This window comes from Suricata suricatta, chromosome 14, assembly GCF_006229205.1.
Source record: "Suricata suricatta isolate VVHF042 chromosome 14, meerkat_22Aug2017_6uvM2_HiC, whole genome shotgun sequence".
NCBI lineage: Eukaryota > Metazoa > Chordata > Mammalia > Carnivora > Herpestidae > Suricata > Suricata suricatta.
Window position 1 is genome coordinate 32,824,650 of NC_043713.1, and position 6,708 is coordinate 32,831,357.

Sequence of the window (6,708 nt, forward strand, 5' to 3'; positions counted from 1 at the left end):
TTTGTTGGGGTATGGAATTGTCAACATTGGGCAATTTGGCCATTATTAATAATTACACATTTTTTGATAGTTATTATGTTTAGTGCCCTGAACAAGATACTATTGTGAATATAAAAATATAGCCTTGCTTTGAAGACATTTATATCAAAATTTTTAAATAAAAATTAATATAAAAACTTAAAAACATTTCAAATTTTGATAGCAATTCAAAATAGAATATTATGTGTGCCATGCACATCCAAATGGTTAGTACAATGTGTATTGTGAGTTCAGAGAAAAGTAAGATGGCCATGCCTTTTAATTAAACTGTGAAGGTCTAATGATAAAAGGAAATACAGAGAATAGTTGTGTTAAAAGAATTGGAGACTATATGTATGGAATGACCGTTCCAGAAGGACCAGTGAGCATATTAAAGGCATAAAGAAAGAATGATGGTGTGTTCTGGGCAGTGATTAATTTGACAAAAATAGTAACAACTGGTATTTTTTCACTAAAACTGAAGTGTATATGAATTTAATATCTTTTGAAATTATTATTATTATTAGTGATGTCCCTGGAATATCATAAGTAGGACTGACTAAACATCTGTGATTTAATTATCACTGAGGAAACTGAGTCTAAGGTATTTTAAAGGACACTCTCAATAATGTCCTTTTACCACAGACGGTGGTAATCCTTGTTCTAGAAGACAGAGCTTCTGATTTCTTACTATTTTTGTACCTAATACAATGCTTTTCTAGATGAAGAACAAAGTATGATGATAATGAGAGGAAGAGGAGAAAGAAGTAAAATAGGAGGAGGAAGAAGAGGATGAAGGGGAAAGGGAAGAGAAAAAGAAACAATTTTGGAATCATAAAATGATGTCACAGTCCATTGGCTACAGTGAAGTTCTGGAGGAAACATAGGAAAAAGAGAATGCACTAGTTTTTTCCCTTTTCCTTTTCTTTCCGGTTTCAAAGAGTTACACTGCTGGTGTTAGCCCTTTTGAATAGATATGATGAGAGACTTTGGTCCACTCATTTTCATTACCTTGGAAAGGAATAAACATGGAATAGTTCTCAGTCATTGCTGATGAGGGATCATACTTATAATGTAACTAACAACATGGTAATTCAGTCTTTTTGCCCAGACCCCAAATCAGCAGGCAAGACAACTATTGCATGTCAGCCATTCAGACTCCTGCAATCATGTGCAAAATGGTCCTCTGCTCACTGCAGATGAACAGGTCTCTAGCAAAGTACCTGAATGATTTCAATTCCTACACAGAAACACTGAATATCAAGCAAAATCAAAAGCAGAAGGCGCATACACAGGCTGTATATAATTCTCACTTCTGTTCTTTGTCCATGTTGCTCAGCTTCCCATAGGTATTAAGACCCTAAATGAAGTGAAATCCCCTGCTATCTGAGGCTGTGGTGTATGCTGGGTATACATTCAGAGTTTGAGTCATGCTATCTGAGTTCTAATCCTGGCACCACCACCTATTTAAGTGGGTGATCATGGGAGATTATTTTACATTGTTATGTTTCAATGTCCTCACTAGTTAAGTGGGTATAATTACAATGCTTATCTTCTAGGGGAACTTGAAAAGCAATGAGAACAATGCTTAATATAGAGTAGGCCTAATTTATTATCCGTTGTTACTGTTTGGCTACAGCATTTGAAGGCACCTATTACAGCCATAAAAGAGGGAATGCACTAAGAAAGCTTGGGATCTTCTAAGTTGCAGTATCCTCAATCCATGAGGAAATAAGAGAAAAGAAATAAAAGGAAATAGGGGTTGTATTTCTTTCCATGCTGCAATAGTCATGGTAGACAATACAAAAGTCTTGTTAAGTACCAAGCCTTGGGAATTTAACACAATACTTGTTAATTTCTTGCTTTTATAAGAGTTCAGTTCATTGGTGAGAGACTATCTTTGCTGTGATTCATGGCTCAAGATCCTTCCATCTTCCAGTCTGCCTTCCTTTATGACTTCCACAAGCTCTCAGTTCTGTTAGTGGGTGGGAATAAGGAAACATGTGGATAGATTGGTTGGGGAAGTTTGTAACATGGGGTGTGACAGCAAGCACAACTAAGAAGACCATTTGGCAATTTCCCCATATGACACAGGAATAATCTCAGTCCAACTTCCATATTAGTTCCTATAGCTCTGGGGTTCCCAGCATCATAATAAAAGGCTTTATGCTAGGTTTTTCTTTAGAACCTGGTCATGATGGATTGTGATATTCCTGCAAGAACAACTGTGTTTAAACACCTCTAAGAATTCTTCTTTATTCTAAGGGAATGTTTAATTAAATTACTGAAGTTGGTAGGCACCTTAAACCAATCACCCTGCTTAGCCACCATGACAGATGGGCATTCGGGTTTGCCCTTCATTTTGTAACAGCTCTCATTGCCAGACCGTCTTTTCACATGCATATCACGATAGTGCCGTCTATCTATCTCCACATCCTATAGAGGCCAAGAACTGCCTTACCTACTTTACAATTATTAGCCCATTTCGTGCTCAGGACAACACTTCAGGTCAGTACTACTGAACTCATACCTTTCTCACAGAAAATATAACCCAGAGAGATGTATTAATGTGTCCAGAGTTACAAAGAATTTACCAGTCAAGCCGGGATTAAACCTAGGCATCCCAGAGCTAGAGCCCATGCTCTTCATTCCTTTATCATTCACTGCCTCAGGACAACATCAGCTACTTATCCTAGTTATGATACTAGGATATAGACAGAAAAAAGCTTTTACCTCTTTATTGGTCCTTTAAATTATTTCAAAATCCGTGTTAAATAAAAGTAAATAAAGGGTCTTTTATGTGATAGCTCTGATGAATCCCTGTGCCATGCCTTCTCCTCCTTGTCTTCTGTGCTCCAGGTCAAAGTGACCAAGTCTTTCAGCCATGTTTCAAACAAGATCAGGATCATGCTTTGGCCATACTGTTGCCCCTTAGCTGGCAATGCAACTAAAAGTTTGCACCAAAAATTGAAAAGGGAAGAAATGCATTCTAGAAATTGTCTGACTAGACTACGACTTGGGACTATTGACTCCGTAGATCTGTTTACTAAATCTCTCTCTGTTCAGCTTCAGACTATATTCCTTTGCAGCAACTATATGATACTGAATTTGTGGTTTCTTCTATAGTCTGAGAACTTTCTGGAGGCATTGTCCTTCATCCTCTCTCCTTCTAGCCATCTCTCACCCATACTTACTTCAAACATTTTGCTGAAGAAAGACAACAGATTTTAGTTTTAACTTTGGAAATAAGGTCTTTTATGATAGGCTGTATTTTATCTCTGTGCTTATATAAATGCCTAAATAATTCTTTTACTGCAATGACCTTTCTAAGCTTTTATGTTATTAAAACAGGTTTAAATAACTTTCTTTTAATTATTGTACTCAAATATAATATTAAACCCAAGCTTATTTCCAGTAGCTAAACTTGGAAAGATGTTTTAAACCTGTTAAATTCGGCCTAAAAGAAAGGACAATCTGCCAATTTCCCATTATTCTGGGCCTCATATTGAATGGGTATTGTAAATCAAGTGTCCTCAAATGTCATCATGGACAGGGTCTAGAATCTGTGGTTCTGTGGCATGCTGACTTACTCCATTGTCAACCAGAGGGGTGGGGAAAAGAAAAGTCCTGAAATGCACTGACTTGTTGTAAATGTTCCTCCATTACTCAAACCTTGAAAGATGGAACTGATTGGAGATTCATGAACCCCTAAATAATCACTTTCTAATAATCACTTTCTGGTTGATTAAATTGGGTTATAATTTCAAAGTTGATTTCCAACCTGGAAAAAAACCTTCCACAAATTCTTCCACTTACTTAAACAAACAAAGCAAAATAAAACAATCAAAACAAAACAAAACAAAACAAAACAGAATATACACCAACTACTACCAGGAAGTGAGTGATAGAATGAAGTTTGCTGGTAGACCCTTCCCTGGTAACCTTATACTCCATCCTCATTTCATTCCCCTTTGGCATTCTCACACCTAGGGATATTCTCTTTGTATTTTAATGATGCAACTCTTTCCTGAATTATGTCTTTTTGTAAGGCTGGTAGAGTGATACCTTCTGCAAAGATACTAACATGCCTGATTGCCCCTTGTTTTGTGCCCCCTTAAAATGCTGTACCCAGGCCTCTCAAAAATAAATAAAAATACTCTGGAAGTATCTAATTCAACTAGAATAGCATGAGTTTATTGTTTACATAGGTCTGTTCACTATCTCTCTTATTTAGCAAAAAAGTACATTTCCTTTTTAGCAACTGCTTGACACCAAATTTGTTGCTTATATTATCAATTGGAAACTCTCTGGAAGCATTACTCTTCATCATCTTCCCCTCCCCTTCATGCTATTACTAGAAAGATTAGGTTTTCAGATCAATAAAGAAGCTTTACTTGTTCTTGTATCTCCTCTATACACTCAGCAGGGTAGGCACCAAACATAAGCTTTTGATCCCAGTATCTAGGGAAACTGACCTCTACATATTAGAATGATTGGAATTTCTGCCAATCACATTTTCCATTTCTGTCCAATGGATCCCTAACCTTTTAACATTTCAGAGTCAAACAGTATTAGATTTTAAAAATCCTGCCTTTCAATAGATCAAAAGTATCCTTGAGAAAGGTAACATCAGGGATGACATCTCTGACCACCTCTCCTCACCGAGTTCTGGAATGCCACTCTAGTGTCAGTTGTTTTATAGACATTATCTCAAGTGACTGGCAGACGGCTCCCCTCATTCCACTTCCTCACCCATCAGAACAAAGAGCGCATGCAACAAGCCACAGTGTTTGCACATCCCTTCTAGAGTTTCCATAACACAAGCTCCCATTTTCATTTGCAGTAATGAGAAAAGCTCACAACAACCGTTCTTGCCACTTCCCTCCTTATTGTTCTTGTTTGGAAATGGGCTATAAAACTTTACCACCTCATCATTATAGATCACTTTAAAAAAATAAAATAAAATAAAATAAAATCTAATTTACATTTTGTTCCGACTGATTTTCTTGACTGACAGTTGTCCACAGCTCAGTGGCTGCTCTGTTCAGTGTACTTTAATTTTGAGCTTTCAAGTATTTCGGAAGCCCATTCAGAAGTAAATTCTCAGAGAAAATTGAGCTCTGTCATGGATGGATTAGTACTATAATAGTTGGTCACATATCTTGCATGAAACCTTTCAGAAGCAAGGCAAATGAGAAGGAAATGAAATTCATTTCATACTTCTTCAAGCACGCTAAGAGACTTTCTCTCCAAGTAATCTGTGAAGTAGCACTGGTTTATTGGAGGTTCGCATAACTACCATTACATTATACCTTGTCACAATCTCATGTATTGGGTGACTGCTTTTTCTGAACGGATGGTACCTGCAAAGTGCTCTCTGAAGGCACTGAACAGCGAGTGTCGTTTCTTTGATCAAAATGTATAGGTCTAAGGAATAGCATAAATAAAAGTACTCGAGCTAAATTGGAACATTATAGGTCAGAGGTGAATGAAATCTGAAAAGCAGATATATGGAGGAGTCATCACATTTGCTTTTTGATATATTGATAAGCCAGAAGACCAAAACGGGAGGGTGACTGGAGGAAGGGGAGACAGAGAGAGAATTGTTGTTAAGTATACCTCACGGGAAAAGCAAAAGCTTTATTGCTTTTAATAATACCGCAATATGGTATTTGGTTACTTTGTCAGTTTCAATAAAGCCAGAATTTCATTGGAAATTGTATGCATGTGCATGTGTGTGTAAGAGTGTGTTACGTATCATTTTAGCATATAGCAAATGCTTTGTGCTATCTAGCAATGAATGACATATTATGTAAAATATTAGAAGGATGGGAGAATGGAAACCTGCATGAGAATTTTGTTTTGATTGATCACTTTTTGTTTTTCAGCAGTGTTATTTCTTTAAGGACAACAAAACTATAGAAAAAGTGAAAAAGGTCAATTACTAGTTATTTTTCTTTTATAAACAATGACAAAAACAAAAAATGGTGTGATTGATTTTTTTCCCCTGCCAGAATTGATTAGCTCTGTAGGTTCTCTGAAACTTGCTGCCTCACTGTGGGTGAATGTAACCGAGCTGAAAAGTTTGACTTGGTAGTTCCGGAGGGACGCATCTAAATGTATAGAAAGCAAGGACCAGAGATGAGGTTTTTGCCAATCCTGTCCCAGCCTCACCTTACAGATGAACTGCAATGATTGGAGAATGATCCAAGTTGAACTAAGTTGGAATATAGGCAGGATTGCTTCGGCCATAGACCTAAGGATCTGGACGTGTTTCCCCAGCAGATGGGGAGGCAACATCTGTGTCAGGTGGCTTGGGAGGAAGAGGGTGAGCACCTGAATGGAGACAGTTAATCCCTCAACGGCAATCACTGGGTTCACACCTCATCATCCATTCTATCTTTGGATTCTTTTTTTGGTTTTGTTTTATTTTTATCTTTTACACTTTTATTTATTTTTGAGAAACAGAGAAAGACAGAGCATGAACAGGAGAGGGTCACAGAGAAAGAAAGAGATGCAGAATCCAAAGCAGGCTCCAGGCTCTGAGCTAGCAGTCAGCACAGAGCCGGATGCAGGGCCCGAACTCACGAACCATAAGATCGTGACCTGAGCCGAAGTCAGACGCTCAACCAACTAAGCCACCCAGGCGCCCCTATCTTTGGATTCTTAAAGGCTGTCAGAAAAATAGTA